The 19,125-nt window shown below is 43.8% G+C and overlaps 1 long non-coding RNA gene across 2 annotated transcripts in view; it reads left to right on the forward strand.

Annotated features, from left to right (window-relative positions):
* Positions 1–19,125, forward strand: part of LOC141358983 (uncharacterized) — a 49,275-nt gene that overhangs the window by 29,674 nt on the left and 476 nt on the right. The window contains exon 2 of one of the 2 annotated variants that reach the window (XR_012365578.1): positions 18,896–19,046. This is a non-coding gene — a long non-coding RNA (uncharacterized lncRNA). The remainder of the gene's footprint in view (positions 1–18,895; positions 19,047–19,125) is intronic. The other variant, XR_012365579.1, reaches the window with a different exon arrangement.

Genomic DNA, 19,125 nt, shown 5'->3' on the forward strand with positions numbered 1-19,125 from the left:
CCTGCACTGTGGGTGCAAAGCCCTATTGTTTTTGCTCGGTTTATTATTATTATTATTATTATTAGGGCCCGAGCACCGAGGAGCAGGCCAGAATGGCCTGCACCGTGGGTGCAAAGCCCTATTGTTTTTGCTTCGTTTATTATTAGGGCCCGAGCACCGAGGAGCAGGCCAGAAAGGCCTGCACCGTGGGTGCAAAGCCCTATTGTTTTTGCTTCGTTTATTATTATTATTATTATTATTATTATTATTATTATTATTATTATTATATTCCGAAATGAATCGCATTTTTGAAGGCCTAAACATACCCGAAAACTCATGAAAATTTGCACACGCGTCAGAAGTGGCGAAAATTTACATGTAGTATAGGCGTCAGAAGTGGGCGTGTAGAAATGGCTCGATAGCGCCACCTGCAAAATTTCAAGAGAACAGCCCCCCCACTACGAAAAACATACAGATACGAAATTTGGTAGGATCATCAAGCACCCCAAGACCTACAAAAACCTCTCTTGGAGCTAAGATCTAAACGCCACAGGAAGTTGGCCATTTTGAATTTTCTCTGTCATTTTTTGACATTTCTAAGCGTCGTACTTTAACGAACTCCTCCTAGCGATTTAATCCGATCATTATCATATTTGGTCAGTCTCATCTAAAGGCCTTTGCGATGCTAAATTGCGGAGCTTTTGACTTTTCGTTGGAGGGTGTGTCCGTGACGGCCTGACAAAGTTCAGCATTTTCGCCATGAAACAGGAAGTTGTTCTATCTCAGGCATACAATGTCCAATCTGCCCCACGCTTCACATGTTTGATAAGGGTCTTGACTTGAACACATTTTGATGCCAATATTCAGCTTCAGTCATAGCGCCACCTAGAGGTAGCAGGAAATGCCTTGTTTTACGCTGTGATTTACTGCTCTTAGAGATTTAATCAAATAATCATCATATTTGGTCAGACTGATGTTAAGCCCTTTGCCGTGATAAATTGCGAAGATCTTGACTTTTCGTTAAAGGGCGTGTCCGTGGCAGCCTGGCAAAGTGTGATATTTCGCCATGAAACAGGAAGCTGTTGTAATTCAGACATACATTTTCCGATCTGCCCCCGACTTCACAAGTTTGATAAGGATCCCGGCCTGAACACGACAATATAACAATAATCAGGTACAGTCGTAGCGCCACCTGCTGCACACAAGCGGTGTGGCACATCAGTTTCCCTTTGAATATCCACCTATATTTACCCACTTTAATTCATATCCCCCTGGTTCACTGCTTTACTAATGCCATAGGGTAGCGGTGCACATGCGTGCGAGGGCCCTTCCATCGCTGCTTGCAGCTTTAATTAGGGCCCGAGCACACCAGGGTGTGAGGACCCTATTGTTTTTGCTCCGTTTATTATTATTATTATTTTTCTTCTTCTTCTTCTTCTTCTTCTTCTCCGAAATGGATTGCATTTTTGAGGGCCTAAACATACCCGAAAACTCATGAAAATTTGCACACGCGTCAGAAGTGGCGTAAATTTACATGTATTATAGGCGTCAGAAGTGGGCGTGTAGAAATGGCTCGATAGCGCCACCTGCAAAATTTCAAGAGAACAGCCCCCCCACTACAAAAAACGTACAGATACGAAATTTGGTAGGATCATCTAGCACCCCAAGACCTACAAAAAAGTCTCTTGGAGCTAAGCTCTAAACCTCACAGGAAGTCGGCCATTTTGAATTTTCTCTGTCATTTTTTGACATTTCCAAGCGTCGTACTTTAACGAACTCCTCCTAGCGATTTAATCCGATCATTATCATATTTGGTCAGTCTCATCTAAAGGCCTTTGCGATGTTAAATTGCGGAGCTTTTGACTTTTCGTTGGAGCGCGTGTCCGTGGCGGCCAGGCAAAATGTGATGTTTCGCCATGAAACAGGAAGCTGATGTAATTCAGGCATACATTGTCCGATCTGCCCCTGACTTCACAACTTTGATAAGGGTCCAGGCCTGAACACATCAACATGGCATAACTCAGTAACACTTATAGCGCCACCTAGAGGCAGCCGGAAATACCATGTTTTACGCTGTGACTTACTGCTCTTAGATATTTAACCATATCAACATCATATTTCACCAGTGTAATCTCAACACCTTGTGTAATGATAAAAAGCAACGACCTTGACTTTTCATTAAAGGGCGTGTCCGTGGCAGCCTCTCAAAGTATCGCTAAATGAATAACATTTTTGACAGTCTAAACAAGCTCAAAAAGTCATAAAACGTTGCACACATGTCAAATGTGGTGAATATTTTCATGTGATATAGGCTTCAGACCTGGGGGTGTAAAAATGGCTCTTTAGCGCCACCTACAAAAATTCAAGACAGCAGCCCTCCAACTATGTTAAATGTACAGATACGAAATGCAGTAGGATTATGTATCACTCCAAGACCTACAAAAAAGTCTCTTGGAGTCATGCTGTAACCCACACAGGAAGTCAGCCATTTTGAATTTTCTCTGTAATTTGAGTGCAAATTTAGCTATTTCTAAGCTTCGTACTTTAACGAACTCCTCCTATAAATTTTATCACATCATCATCATATTTGGTCTGTGTCATCTAAAGGCCTTTGTGATCTTAAATTGCGGGGTCTTGACATTTCAATGGAGGGTGTGTATGTGGCGGCTTGCCAAATTTCTGTGTTTCTTAATGAAACAGGAAGTTGTTCTAACTCAGGTTTAAAATGTCCAATCTGACCCACGCTTCACAAGTTTGATAATTGTCCTGTCCTGAACACATCAACATGGCAATATTCAGTAAAAGTTATAGCGCCACCTGCTGGAAGCAGGAAATTACATGTTTTACACTGTGATTTACTGCTCATTGAAATGTATTCAGATCATCATCATATTTGGTCAGTCTGAACTTAGGGACTTCACAATGATAAATTGTGAAGATCTTGACATTTCGTTAAAGGGGCGTGTCCGTTGTGGCCTGTCAAAGTTTGATTTTTCGTCATGAGAAAGCTGTTGTAACTCAGACATGCAATGTCCGACCTGTCACAGACATCATACGTTTGACAAGGGTCCTGGCCTCAACACATCAATGTTACAACAATCAATTACAATCATAGCGCCACCTGCTGCATAAAGGAGTAGTGGCACTTCAAAGTTCCTTTGAATATCCACCTATATTTATCCACGGAAATTTCAATCCCCCTTGTTTATTGCTTTACTAAGGCCATAGAGTGGCGGTGCACATGAGTGCGAGGGCCCTTCCATCACTGCTTGCAGTTTTAATTATTATTATTATTCCGTTTCTTCTCCAAAGTGAATCTCATTTTTGAGGGCCTAAACATACTCGAAAACTCATGAAATTTTGCACACACGTCAGAAGTGGCGAAAATTTACATGTGGCATAGGCGCCAGAAGTGGGCGTGTAGAAATGGCTCAATAGCGCCACCTGCAAAATTTCAAAAGAACAGCCCCCCCACTACGAAAAACGTACAGATACGAAATTTGGTAGGATCATGTATCACCCCAAGACCTACAAAAAAGTCTCTTGGAGCGAAGCTCTAAACCCCACAGGAAGTCTGCCATTTTGATTTTTCGCTGTGATTTCTGTGCAAATTTTGTCATTTCCAGCCTTCGTACTTTAACGAACTCCTCCTAGAGATTTTATCAGATCGTCATCATATTTGGTCAATCTGATCTAAAGGCCTTTGCGATGTTAAATTGCGGAGCTTTTGACTTTTCGTTGGAGGGTGTGTCCGTGGCGGCCTGACAAAATTCAGCGTTTTCGCCATGAAACAGGAAGTTGTTATAACTAAGGCATACAATGTTCAATCTGCCCCACACTTCACATGTTTGATAAGAGTCTCGGCCTGAACACATTTCAATGCCAATATTCAGCTTCAGTCCTAGCGCCACCTAGAGGTAGCAGGAAATGCCTTGTTTTACGCTGTGATTTACTGCTCTTAGAGATTTAATAAAATCATCATCATATCTGGTCAGACTGATCTTAAGCCCTTTGCGATGATAATTAGCGAAGATCTTGACTTTTCGTTGAAGGGCGTGTCCGTGGCAGCCTGGCAAAGTGTGATGTTTCGCCATGAAACAGGAAGCTGTTGTAATTCATACATACATGGTCCGATCTGCCCCTGACTTCACACGTTTCATAAGGGTCCCGGCCTGAACATGTCAATATAACAATAATCAGGTACAGTCACAGCGCCACCTACTGCACACAGGCGTTGTGGCACATCAAATTTCCTTTGAATATCCACCTATATTTACCCACTTTAATTCTTATCCCCCTGGTTTACTGCTTTACTAATGCCATAGGGTAGCGGTGCACATGCGTGCGAGGGCCCTTCCATCGCTGCTTGCAGCTTTAATTATTATTATTATTTTCCGAAATGAATCGCATTTTTGAAGGCCTAAACATGCTCAAAAACTCATGAAATTTTGCACACGCGTCAGAAGTGGTGAAAATTTACATGTGGTATAGGCGTCAGAAGTGGGCGTGTAGAAATGGCTCGATAGCGCCACCTGCAAAATTTCAAGAGAACAGCCCCCCCCCGCTACGAAAAACGTACAGATACGAATTTTGGTAGGATCATCTATCAGCCCAAGACCTACAAAAAAGTCTCTTGGAGCTAAGCTCTAAACCCCACAGGAAGTCAGCCATTTTGAATTTTCTCTGTCATTTTTTTACATTTCCAAGCGTCGTACTTTAACGAACTCCTCCTAGAGATTTAATCCCATCATCATCATATTTGGTCAATCTCATCTAAAGTTCTTTGCAATGTTAAATTGCGGAGATCTTGACTTTTCGTTGGAGGGTGTGTCCGTGGCGGCCTGACAAAGTTAGGCATTTTCGCGATGAAACAGGAAGTTGTTATAACTCAGGCATACAATGTTCAATCTGCCCCACGCTTCACATGTTTGATAAGAGTCTCGACCTGAACACATTTTATTGCCAATATTCAGCTTCAGTCATAGCGCCACCTAGAGGTAGCAGGAAATGCCATGTTTTACGCTGTGATTTACTGCTCTTAGAGATTTAATCAAATCATCATCATATTTGGTCAGACTCATGTTAAGCCCTTTGCCGTGATAAATTGCGAAGATCTTGACTTTTCATTGAAGTGCGTGTCCGTTGCGGCCTGGCAAAGTGTGATGTTTTGACATGAAACAGGAAGCTGTTGTAATTCAGGCATACATTATCCGATCTGCTCCAGACTTCACACGTTTGATAAGGGTCCCGGCCTGAACACGTCAATTTAACAATAATCAGGTACCATCATAGCGCCACCTGCTGCACACAGGCGGTGTGGCACATCAGTTTCCCTTTGAATATCCACCTGTATTTACCCACTTTAATTTATACCCCCCTGGTTTACTGCTTTACTAATGCCATAGGGTAGCGGTGCACATGCGTGCGAGGGCCCTTCCATCGCTGCTTGCAGCTTTAATTATTATTATTATTCCGTTTCTTCTCCAAAGTGAATCGCAATTTTTAGGGCCTAAACATACTCGAAAACTCATGAAATTCTGCACACACGTCAGAAGTGGCGAAAATTTACATTTGGCATAGGCGCCAGAAGTAGGCGTGTAGAAATGGCTCAATAGCGCCACCTGCAAAATTTCAAAAGAACAGCCCCCCCACTACGAAAAACGTACCGATACGAAATTTGGTAGGATCATGTATTGGAGCGAAGCTCTAAACCCCACAGGAAGTCGGCCATTTTGATTTTTCACTGTGATTTCTGTGCAAATTTGGTCATTTCCAGCCTTCGTACTTTAACGAACTCCTCCTAGAGATTTTATCAGATCGTCATCATATTTGGTCAATCTCATCTAAAGGCCTTTGCGATGTTAAATTGCGGAGCTTTTGATTTTTTGTTGGAGGATGTGTCCGTGGCGGCCTGACAAAGTTCAGCGTTTTCGCCATGAAACAGGAAGTTGTTATAACTAAGGCATACAATGTTCAATCTGCCACACACTTCACACGTTTGATGCGAGTCTTGGCCTGAACACATTTCAATGCCAATATTCAGCTTCAGTCATAGCGCCACCTAGAGGTAGCAGGAAATGCCATGTTTTACGCTGTGATTTACTGCTCTTAGAGATTTAATAAAATCATCATCATATTTGGTCAGACTGATCTTAATCACTTTGCGATGATAAATTGCGAAGATCTTAACTTTTCGTTGAAGGGCGTGTCTGTGGCAGCCTGGCAAAGTGTGATGTTTCACCATGAAACAGGAAGCTGTTGTAATTCAGGCATACATTGTTTGATCTGCTCCAGACTTCACACGTTTGATAAGGGTCCCGGCCTGAACACGTCAATATAACAATAATCAGGTACCGTCATAGCGCCGCATGCTGCACACAGGCGGTGTGGAACATCAGTTTCCCTTTGCATATCCACCTGTATTTACCCACTTTAATTCATACCCCCCTGGTTTACTGCTTTACTAATGCCATAGGGTGGCGGTGCACATGCGTGCGAGGGCCCTTCCATCGCTGCTTGCAGCTTTAATTATTATTATTATTATTATTCCGCTTCTTCTCCAAAGTGAATCGCATTTTTGAGGGGCGAAACATGCTCGAAAACTCATGAAATTCTGCACACACGTCAGAAGTGGCGAAAATTTACATGTGGCATAGGCGCAAGAAGTGGGCGTGTAGAAATGGCTCGATAGCGCCACCTGCAAAATTTCAAGTGAACAGCCCCCCGCTACAAAAACGTACAGATACGAAATTTGGTAGGATCATCTATCACGCCAAGACCTACAAAAAAGTCTCTTGGAGCTAAGCTCTAAACCCCACAGGAAGTTGGACATTTTGAATTTTTGCGGAGATTTTTTTGCAAATTTAGTCATTTCCAGGCTTCATACTTTAACGAACTCCTCCTAGAGATTTAATCCGATCACCATCATATTTGGTCAGTATCATCTAAAGGCCTTTGAGATGCTAAATTGCGGAGCTTTTGACTTTTCGCTGGAGGGTGTGTCCGTGAGGGCATGACAAATTTCGGAGTTTTCGCATGAAACAGGAAGTTGTTCTAACTCAGGCATACAATGTTCAATCTGCCCCACGCTTCACATGTTTGATAAGGGTCTTGGCCTGAACACATTTCAATGCCAATATTCAGCTTCAGTCATAGCGCCACCTAGAGGTAGCAGGAAATGCCATGTTTTACGCTGTAATTTACTGCTCTTAGAGATTTAATTAAATCATCATCATATCTGGTCAGACTGATCTTAAGTCCTTTGCGATAATAAATTGCGAAGATCTTGACTTTTCGTTGAAGGGTGTGTCCGTGGCAGCCTGGCAAAGTGTGATGTTTTGCCATGAAACAGGAAGCTGTTGTAATTCAGGCATACATTGTCCGATCTGCCCCCAACTTCACACGTTTGATAAGGGTCCTGGCATGAACACGTCAATATAACAAATATCAGGTATAATCATTGCGCCACCTGCTGCCCACAGCCGGTGTGGCACATACATTTTCCTTTGAATATCCACCTATATTTACCCACTTTAATTCATATCCCCCTGGTTCACTGCTTTAATAATGCCATAGGGTAGCGGTGCACATTCGTGCGAGGGCCCTTCCATCGCTGCTTGCAGCTTTAATTTAGTTTTTATATTTTAAAAATGCATGATAACAATAAAAAGGAATTGTTTGCTACATATTCAAAACCGTGAATTTTCCTGCACATTTAGCCAGCGATCACATTAGTTTAAATATTGTTGTTAGTAAGCTGAATCCATTTAGAAAGATGTAAATAACCAGTCGTCGTCCTCATGCAGGTTAACAGGTTTTTAATAATCAAGCAGAGAATTCAGACACACGTTCGTATCTTCATAAAAAGGAGCAGTACCAACCTGATCTCATGAATTTCCGTGGCATAGTCACGGAATTTTGTGCTACTTTTTCCATGGCACTCTCACGGATCTCCGCATTTCTCCGTGGCCCTGCTATGGACTGTAGCGGATTGGTTACTCAACTGTTTTGTCCGATTTTCTTACAATTTTCACTTCGGTTTAGAGTTAGATTTACATGAAATGACATCCCTACCCAAACCCAACTCTAACCCCAACGCCAGGCAACAATTGCTTAAAGTTTGGAAAATATAAAAGAATAAATCAGAAAAAATAGTATAAACCAATAGTTAAAGTGACATACTAACGCAAACACCAAATCTAACCCTAAACCGAAGCGAAAATGGTTTGAAAATAGGAAAAAGCAGTTGAGTAACCAATCTGTGAGAATGCCACGGAAAAAGACAGTCCGTAGCAGGGCCATGGAAAAATGCGGAGATCCGTGAGAATGCCACGGAAAAATGAGCACAAAATTCCATGACTATCCCACGGAACTTTGTGAGATCATGTTGAGCAGTACACACAACCTTATTTGAGCTAAAGTAGTTAAAAAAAAGAAGTTAAAGAGCACCCTGCTGAAAAATCCAGCATCAAACCAGCATGGGAATTATGCTGGTCTTTGCTGGTGGTCACCAGCATATAACAGCACTGTCATAGCGGTTAGATAATTACATATGTTGACTGACAACCAATGAGAGTGAGAGGGGGCGGGACTTGAATTCAGTAGTCTGAGACTGAGGCATTAAGACGGTGTCTGTAACGTTCTGTTAAATAAATAAGTTCTAAGCAATAAAGTCGTTGTAAGAGAGACTTATTTGACATGGTGTCAGAAGTTGTGGAGAAGTAGAGATGGCGAAATTTGCTCCACCCACGAACTTCACCTTTGATAGACCTCAGGAATGGGCCGCATGGTGACAGCGCTTCACGAGGTACAGGATAGCCTCGAAGCTAAAGGAGGAGGATGGCGAAGTACAAGTGAGTACCCTCATATATGCCATGGGACCTGAGGCAGAAAACATATTCAGCTCGTTCACGTTTGAGAGAGACGAGCAGAAAAAAGATTTTGACGCTGTGCTGAACAAGTTTAATGACTATTTCATCCCGAAAAAGAACATCATCCACGAGAGGGCGTGCTTTTACCAACGCATACAAAGGCCAGGGGAAAAGGCAAGAGGAAAGAAGGATAGAATGGCTGGGGGCGGATGGTGCGGAAAATGTGGAAAAACGAAGCATCACTACAAGGAAAAATGCGCCGCAGCAGAAAGTGAGTGTCGAAAATGTAAAAAGAAAGGACACTGGGAGCGTATGTGTTACTCAAGGACAGTTAATGAGGTAACAAGAGGAATACACACACAGCCAAGTGATGATGATGAGGCATATTACCTGGGAACGGTAAGCAAAACTAGTCAAGACGTCTCAGAGAACTGGTTTGTGAAATTGAACGTGCTAGGCTCACGAGTTAAATTTAAAATTGATACCGGAGCTGACGTGACAGTCATGAATGAGGAGACTTTTAATTCGCTTGGAAGTAAAGTGAAACTGAGTCAGACACATGCGAAATATGACAGCCCAGGTGGAAGGATAAATTGTTTAGGACAATTTGAAACGACCACGGAGTACAAAGATAAAAAGTTCAAGTTCACAATTCACGTCATGGAGGGCGACACCGTGAACAATCTGCTAAGCAGAGAACAAGCAGTTGAAATGGGCTTAGTTAAAAGAATCGAGCAAGTCAGCGCAGCTTTCGGTGAACAGGGAATAATGAGAACAGAACCTGTTAAAATAAATCTAAAAGAGAACGTAGAGCCTTACGCAGTTCACACCGCGAGAAGAGTGCCGTTACCATTACTCCCCAAAGTTAAAGCTGAACTTCAGAGAATGGAGGAGAATGGAGTCATTGAAAAGATTCAATTCAATTCAATTTTATTTATATAGCGCTTTTCACAAGTGTTAATTGTTGCAAAGCAGCTTTACATGAGAAGATGTAGAGGAGAACACAGAAAATCAATAGATAATATAAGAAGTAGAGAAACCGTACAAGCGAGCATATTAATAATGTAACGTATACTGTAAAGTGCTAAGTTAAGCCAAAGTTGGCTGACTCTCCCTGGGATTAAAAACCCTCTAGGAAAAAAAACCCAATGGGAAAAAGTACTAGAAGGACAAAAACCCTTGGGAGGAATTAATATATATTTATATATATATAGAAACGGTAGGGATAGGAGGCGGGTGAGCGAATTAAACTGGTTTAGCCGGTGGTCGTTGGTCGGGCATCGGCTGGTCATCACGTTGAAGGACAGCCAGTGGATCAGTGATGCAATGATCTTCACAGCAACCGGAACTGGGTCTGTTTGTCTCATGGTCCTCGTGGTTGAGGACGAGACAGGGAGAGATAACGAAACCTACGGACTGGTGCGCGCCGATGGTACCTGTGATGAAACCTAACGGTAAAGTGCGCATCTGTGTGGATTTGAAAAAGCTAAACGAAAATGTAAAAAGGGAGCGGTTCATCCTACCCACGACTGATGAAATTCTCGCCAAACTCGCCGGGTCCAAAATATTCTCTTCATTGGATGCCGCAAGCGGCTTTTGGCAAATTCCCCTCCACGATGAGAGCAGCCTTCTCACTACATTCATAACGCCGTTTGCAAGATATTGTTTCAAGCGCTTGCCCTTCGGCATTAGCATAGCGCCAGAAATATTTCAACGCAAAATGAACGAACTCCTAGGTGGCCTAGAAGGAGTCGCGGTCTACATGGACGATTTGATCGTTCACGGCGAAACCCAAGAACAGCATGACGAGCGTCTGAAGCGCGTTCTGGAGAGAGTCGAGCGGGCAGGGCTCAAGCTCAATAAAGATAAGTGTATCTTCAGACAGAAGGAGCTTTATTTTCTGGGGCACGTCATAGACGAGAGAGGAGTCAGGCCTGACCCGGGGAAAGTAAGAGCTATATCAGAGCTGCAAGCCCCACGAAAGGTGAGTGAATTGAAACGAGTCTTGGGAATGATAAATAACATGGGACGCTACATTCCAGACTTGGCCACAGTGGGCGGGCCTCTGTTTGATTTATTGAAAGGGACTGTCGCATGGACATGGGACCAGCCTCAAGAAAGCGCATTTCAAAAACTCAAAGAAACCCTAATCACTGCACCTGTTCTTGCGTACTACGATTCAGGGAAACCCACGGCGGTGTCAGCAGATGCGAGTAGCTACGGGCTGGGAGGAGTCCTACTACAGCAGCACGGAGATAGCTGGAAACCGGTGGCATATTGCTCGAGGAGGTTAAATGAGGCGGAAACCCGGTACACGCAGATTGAGAAAGAATGATTGGCCGGAGTCTGGGCGTGCGAAAGATTTGAGAAGTATCTCATAGGCTTGGACAGGTTTCGCCTTATTACGGACCACAAACCCCTTGTACCATTGATTAATAAAAAAGACTACAGCGGACGCGATAACCTGTTACGTTGATGCGGTTATAGCCAGCTTGCCCGTGTCACAGTCAAAGTTGAGCCAGATCGCAGAAGCGACGGAAAAAGATGAACAGTTACAACTAGTGAGTAAGTTCATAAAGCAGGGATGGCCAGAGCACATAAGAAAAGTACCGGAAGGTATTAGAGACTATTTATCAGTGAAAGATGCGCTGTCAATAAGTGAAGGACTGATAATTCTGGGCAGACGCATTTGTATTCCAAAGGAACTGAGACAGGACATCCTTGAGCGCATCCACGAAGGCCATCTAGGGTTGACTAAATGCAGGGAACCGCAGCTTCATCCGTATGGTGGCCTGGTATATCATCGGACATAAATCACAAAATTGACTTGTTTATGTTCTGTCGTGAAAACAGGAAGACGCAAAGAAAAGAGCCACTTAAGTCAACTCCGTTACCGGAGAGACCGTGGCAGCGCATGGCTATTGACATTTGCGAGAACAAGGGCCAGATGTATTTGATTGTTTTGGATTATTACTCACGGTTCATAGAGATCCTTCATCTGCCAAAGATTACGACGGCGCAGGTGATTAACAGACTGCAAGCTACATTTGCAAGATTTGGAATTCCCGAGCAGATCATGAGTGATAACGGTCCGCAGTTTACTAGTGCGGAATGGACTTTATTTAAAGAAAAATATGACTTTGAACATGTTACATCGAGCCTGCACAACCCGCAAGCAAACGGGCATGCCGAGCGCGCGGTCCAAGTTGCCAAACGCATCCTCAGACAGGACGACCCGCACCTTGCTTTGATGTGTTACCGCGCAACACCTCATTCATCTACAGGGGTAAGCCCCGCTGAATTGTTGATGGGCAGGAAAATCCGTACGACCCTGCCTATCTTAAAAAAAAACCTGCAGCCAAAGTGGCCAAATAGACTGTTGGTGAGAGAAAGAGATGCTTTGTCTAAAAGACAACAGGCCTTCAACTTTAATCGGAGACACGGGGTGCGTGACTTACCTGAGTTGCAGCCGGGTGATGCAGTGCTGATGAAACTGGACGGAGAAAAGTCGTGGAAAGGTCCAGTGCAGGTCAGAACGCAAGAGAGCACGCCACGCTCATTCGTGGTGGAAGCTCCAAAGGGGGAAGGTGAGATGAGGCGGAATCGCAGACACCTACAGAAAGTGCCTGCGGAATGTCTAAATGCTGATAATGACTGTGCAACGACGGCGAAGAGCCCGCTGAATGTTGAAAAACTGTACATCAGTAATGCGGATCAGCCAGTGTCGCAGACACCGTGTGAAACACAAGGAGTGACTGTGACCAGGTCCGGCAGAGTAATAAAACCTACTGTTAAACTGAATTTATAGTTAAGTAAATAGAAAATCTATGCATGTTTAATGTGTAGTGGATGTGAGTTATGCATCTTAAATGGCTGCTAAGTTAAGTGTTCATTTGAAAAAGGAAACTGTTAAATGTTGAAATGTTCATTATAGTTAAAATGAATAAGGGTAAGTGCTTGAACGTAAACAAAGAATTACAGTTACAATAATGTGTTTCTTTTGGAAACTTTAAAGGGGGAGGTGTCATAGCAGTTAGATAATTACATATGTTGACTGACAACCAATGAGAGTGAGAGGGGGCGGGACTTGAATTCAGTAGTCTGAGACTGAGGCATTAAGACGGTGTTTGTAACGTTCTGTTAAATAAATAAGTTCTAAGCAATAAAGTCGTTGTAAGAGAGACTTATTTGACAAGCACCAAAACACAACATTGTCACAGCACGGTCTGTCCAGCAGAGGGAGACAGAGAACACAAGGCCTTCCACCACTTACCTCTGATCATGATTATCCTATTGATATCACCTGTGCCTGTTAGTAATTGTGAGTTTATAAAAGACCAAGCTTTTGTGTGTGTCTTTGCTCAGTCTTGAAATCCTTTTGTTTGATGTAAACTCTGGTCTAAGATTTATTGAGAGACTTTTGCCCAGATACCTTGTGATCTACTTGTTTGGAAACTCTTTGTTATTGGAATACTTACCTGTTTCCAGTCTGTGAGGAACTACTTAATTTTGTTACCTTTTGAGACCTGTATTTTGAGTTTGTGTTTCAAGAGTTACCTCAAGTAAAGACTGTCTATTCCCTTCAAGTCCTGCCTCTTGTGAGTCTCTGCAACTTGGGTTCATACAGCTCCCTTAGTCTAGTGGTTAGTGTTGTTGAACCTTCAATGACACATCTCGGGTTCAAGGCCCACCTTTGACAGCAAGACTGAGCCAATAAAAGATGGACCCAGCGGAGACTGAGCAGATTCATGGAGCCATTTCCAAACAAGGAGCCTTGCTTGGGACACACGAGGCTCAGCTTCAGAGACTGACAGATGCTGTGCATCAGATTGGTGAGACATTACAACAACTTCGAGTACACTTGCCTCAAGAACCTGTGACGGTACCTACTTCCCAGGAACCTAAAATCCCAGCCCCCCAGCGTTATGATGGTAAGCCTGGAACCTGCAAGGGTTTCCTGACTCAAGTTTCTCTCATCTTTGAACTTCAACCTTCCACTTTTGCTTCTGATAAAGCCAAGATTGCCTACATAATTTCCTTGTTGAGTGATCGTGCCCTGGATTGGGCTTCAGCTCTTTGGAGACAACAGTCCCCCATCTGCTCGGATGTAAAACTGTTCACTGACACTCTTCAACAAGTCTTTGATCATCCAGTCACTGGCCGTGAAGCGGCAAGAAGGTTACTAGATCTACATCAGGGACATCATGCTGTGGCTGACTATGCAATTGAATTTCGTACCCTAGCATCTGAGAGCAAGTGGGATTCTGAGGCTCTTCTTTCAACCTTCTATCGTGGTCTTTCAGAGGAGGTAAAGGATGAACTAGCCAGTAGAGATTGGGGTTCAAGTTTGGAGGATCTTATAACCTTGGCTATTCGCATCGACAACCGTGTTCGTGAGAGAAGAAGGGAACGTCACACTCCTCAAGTTACGCCCATGTTATCACACCCAAACGCTCTGGATTCTTCATCTCTCACCCAGGCAACAGAGGAGGAACCTATGCAACTAGGAGGGACTCGCCTATCACCTAAGGAGCGAGAAAGACGCATGAGAGAAGGCCGTTGTTTCTACTGTGGAGTTTCTGGTCATATGCGCTCCTCATGTCCTCAACTAGCTTTAAAAACCAAAGCTCGCTAGGGGGTGAGGGGACCTTAGCGAGTGGAACTGCCCAGATTGACTCTCCTTACTCCCGTTTACTGTTGTCCGCTGCCCTTACTTGGTGGGATACCAAAGAGAGGGTAATTTCTTTGAAGGCATTTGTGGATTCAGGTGCAGCAGATAACTTTTTGGATATTGACTTGGCAAAGAAAATGTGTATTCCCTATGAGACTTGCCCTTCTTCCTGGAAAGTAGAAGCCTTGGATGGCAGGCCAATTGGATCTGGAATAATCAGCTTTAAAACTGTTCCACTGCATCTAACCATTGAATCTAACCACCACTAACTAATCTCTTTTTATCTTATTGAGTCCTCTAGAGAACCCCTGATCCTTGGTTATCCTTGGCTCCGGCTTCATAACCCCCAGTTTTCGTGGGCCTCAGGAACTCTTCTGAACTGGGGGGTTCCATGTAAAGACTCTTGCACCTCTACTGCTTTGGCCATACCTGAGAGCAAGGGGATCCTTGCTGCGGTTGAAGAGGTGAGTGACTATGTTTTGAATAATCCACTAGACCTGACTCTCATGCCGCCCGAATATCATGATTTGAAGGAAGTAGCTAGCAAACAACGAGCTACCAAGTTACCACCTCATAGGCGCTATGACTGTGCAATTGACCTTCTTCCTGGCACATTCCCTCCTAGAGGTCATTTATTTTCCCTCTCGGCCCCAGAAACTAAGGCAATGAGTGAATATGTTAAGGATGCTTTAAAGACTGGTTTCATTCGACCCTCAGTTTCACCAGCTAGCGCTGGCTTCTTTTTTGTGGCTAAGAAAGATGGTGGCCTTAGGCCATGCATAGATTACCGGGGACTCAATAAGATAACTGTTAAGAATCGTTACCCTCTTCCTCTCATGGCATCTGCTTTTGAACTGCTTTAGAAAGCTAAAGTCTTTTCAAAACTAGACCTGCGGAATGCATATAACTTGATACGTGTAAGGGAGGGAGACGAGTGGAAGACAGCCTTCAGTACCCCAACTGGCCACTGGGAATACCAAGTCATGCCCTTTGGATTAGCAAATGCTCCAGCTGTATTTCAGGCCTTCATCAATGATGTCTTAAGGGAGATGTTGAACCGTTTTGTGTTTGTATATTTGGATGACATTCTAATCTTCTCCAATTCTCTACAGGAACATGTTTACCATGTCAGACAAGTTCTAAAGAAGCTGCTTGAGAACCACCTATTCGTAAAACTTGAGAAGTGTGAGTTTCATGTGTCCCAAGTCTCCTTTCTAGGTTATGTTATCTCCCAAAAAGGCATCCAGATGGAACCAAGGAAGGTATCTGCCATTACTGACTGGCCCCTGCCTAAAACCCTCAAGCAGGTACAAAGGTTCCTTGGCTTTGCTAATTTTTATAGGAAGTTTATCCGAAACTTTAGCACAATTGCAGCTCCTATATGTGCACTCACTAAAGGCACACCCACTCACATTCACTGGACAACTGAGGCTATAAGTTCATTTCACAGACTAAAGAGGCTATTCTCTTCCGCCCCAATCTTGGTACACCCAGACCCTGAAATACCATTTATTGTAGAGGTGGATGCGTCTGAAGTGGGCGTAGGAGCAGTGCTCTCCCAGAGATCTGTTGCTGATAATAGGGTTCATCCATGTTCCTTCTTTTCCAGAAGATTGTCTGCAGCTGAGAGAAATTATGATGTGGGAAACCGAGAGCTCTTAGCCGTCAAACTTGCACTGGAGGAGTGGCGCCACTGGCTTGAGGGGTCTAAGCACCCTTTTGTTGTATGGACAGATCACAAGAACCTGTCCTACCTACAGCAGGCAAAGCGACTTAACCCCCGCCAGGCAAGATGGTCTCTCTTTTTTACCCGTTTTAATTTTGTGATCTCTTATAAACCTGGATCAAAGAATGTTAAGGCTGACGCCTTGTCACGTCAGTATGATTGTTCCCAGATTGACCGTCTCCCTGAGTTTGTCATCCCCAGAGACCACATTCTTGCACCTGTTTGCCGGTCCATTGAGGATACAGTACGAGAGGCACTTCACGGTACACAGATTCCTGATGATGTTCCAACGGGTTGTTTGTTTGTTCCCAAGGAAACTAGGTCTGAGGTCCTGCAGTGGGGGCATGCCTCTGCCCTCGCTGGACATTCAGGAGCAGAGAGAACATTGGACTTTATTCAGCGACGTTTTTGGTGGCCAGAAATATCAAAAGAGGTCCGATCTTTTGTTCAAGCCTGTCCGGTCTGTGCACAACAAAAATCATCTAACCAGCGGCCTTCCGGTCTTCTACACCCATTGCCCATCCCAAAACGCCCCTGGTCCCACATATCCATGGATTTTATCACCGGTTTGCCAGTGTCAGAAGGTAACACTGTTGTTTTAGTGGTGGTGGATCGCTTCTCTAAGGCAGCACACTTCATTCCTTTACCTAAACTTACCTCTGCTAAAGAGACAGCTGTCATAGTCCTTCAGAATGTTGTAAGGATCCACGGAATTCCAGTGGACATTGTTAGTGACCGTGGTCCCCAGTTTATGTCTCGTTATTGGAAAGCATTCTGGTCACTATTTGGCTCTTCTGTTAGTCTTTCATCAGGTTTCCACCCCCAATCTAATGGCCAGACCGAACGAGTAAACCAGCAATTGGAGAAGTACCTTCGCTGCTTCACATCCCATCAACCATCCTCCTGGAGTCGGTTCCTGGTCTGGGCAGAACTGGCACACAATACATTGCGCAGCTCCTCCACTGGTTTATCTCCATTTAAGTGTCAATTCGGTTTTGAACCACCATTGTTCTTCAGCCAAGAAACAGAGGTAGGAGTCCCTAGTGCTGAAAAGTTTGTTGAGCGGTGTAAAAGGACATGGGATAGGGCTTATCTAGCCTTGAAGCATGCTTCAACCCTGTATAAAAGTCATGCAGACAAGAAAAGGAGGGCTGCTCCCCATTACCGAATTGGACAAAGGGTCTGGTTGTCAGCTAAAGATTTGCCCTTAAGAGTGGAATCTAAAAAACTTGCACCAAGATTTGTTGGCCCATTCAGAATTGTCAGACGAATCAACCCAGTCACATTCCAGCTTGCCCTACCCAGATCAATGAGAGTAAGACCTACCTTTCATGTGTCTCAATTGAAACCTCTAATAACCTCTCCTTTGTCTCCTCCAGTGCCTGCTCCTCCTCCCCCTCGCATCATAGAAGGTGGGCCCACATATACAGTGAGAAGGTTGTTAGATTCAAGACGCCGTGGTCGTGGTTTTCAATACCTTGTTGATTGGGAGGGATATGGGCCTGAAGAGCGCACTTGGATACCAGCCCGACACATCTTGGACTCAGATCTGATCCAAACTTTTCATCGCCTGCATCCAGACCGTCCTGGGCCGTCAGGAGCCGGCCGTAAAAGGGGAGGCCCTGTCACAGCACGGTCTGTCCAGCAGAGGGAGACAGAGAACACAAGGCCTTCCACCACTTACCTCTGATCATGATTATCCTATTGATATCACCTGTGCCTGTTAGTAATTGTGAGTTTATAAAAGACCAAGCTTTTGTGTGTGTCTTTGCTCAGTCTTGAAATCCTTTTGTTTGATGTAAACTCTGGTCTAAGATTTATTGAGAGACTTTTGCCCAGATACCTTGTGATCTACTTGTTTGGAAACTCTTTGTTATTGGAATACTTACCTGTTTCCAGTCTGTGAGGAACTACTTAATTTTGTTACCTTTTGAGACCTGTATTTTGAGTTTGTGTTTCAAGAGTTACCTCAAGTAAAGACTGTCTATTCCCTTCAAGTCCTGCCTCTTGTGAGTCTCTGCAACTTGGGTTCATACAGCTCCCATAGTCTAGTGGTTAGTGTTGTTGAACCTTCAATGACACATCTCGGGTTCAAGGCCCACCTTTGACAAACATATGCTGTGGCTTGCTGGTATGACCAGCATGGGATGCTAGTGCTAATGCTGGTTTGGTGATGGTGCTGGTTTGAGGCTGTTTTAGCTGGTGTTCACTAGCAAACCAGCACCAAAACACAACATATGCTGTGGCTTGCTGGTATGACCAGCATGGGATGCTAGTGCTAATGCTGGTTTGGTGATGGTGCTGGTTTGAGGCTGTTTTAGCTGGTGTTCACTAGCAAACCAGCACCAAAACACAACATATGCTGGTGTTGCTAGTTGCCAGTAATACCCAGTAATACTGTAATTTCTACAGAATTTTTTTACAGTGTTAGTAAACAATGACGCCAGTTATCATCTTCAACTTAAATCTCTTTTCTTGGACTACAACAAACACACAACAGTTTACTTCCATGGATTGCACACAACTTTTCTTAAATTAGCACACAAGAAATAGCATGCATCACCTCTTTGATATAAGCAATCAACTACTGTATGACCTGTGTCCTGTATGAAACTATGACCAACTATTAAGACTATAAATCTGTTTCAGGTTAACTGGTTGGGGCTTATTGGCGGGACAGATGTACGAGACTGCACATGGAATATATTGAAGAGGGCGACCAACAACACCCTGGCTTAAAACCTCAACTGGATGGAAAATACTTTATTTGCCACCCTCCAACTCAGAGAGGTAGTGATTGGTAAATATATCTGTTAATTATTTGTTAATAAAAATTAGACATTTCTTTTTAATATGCTCATTAAATGTTAAAGATTTCA

This window comes from Misgurnus anguillicaudatus, chromosome 22, assembly GCF_027580225.2.
Source record: "Misgurnus anguillicaudatus chromosome 22, ASM2758022v2, whole genome shotgun sequence".
Lineage (NCBI taxonomy): Eukaryota > Metazoa > Chordata > Actinopteri > Cypriniformes > Cobitidae > Misgurnus > Misgurnus anguillicaudatus.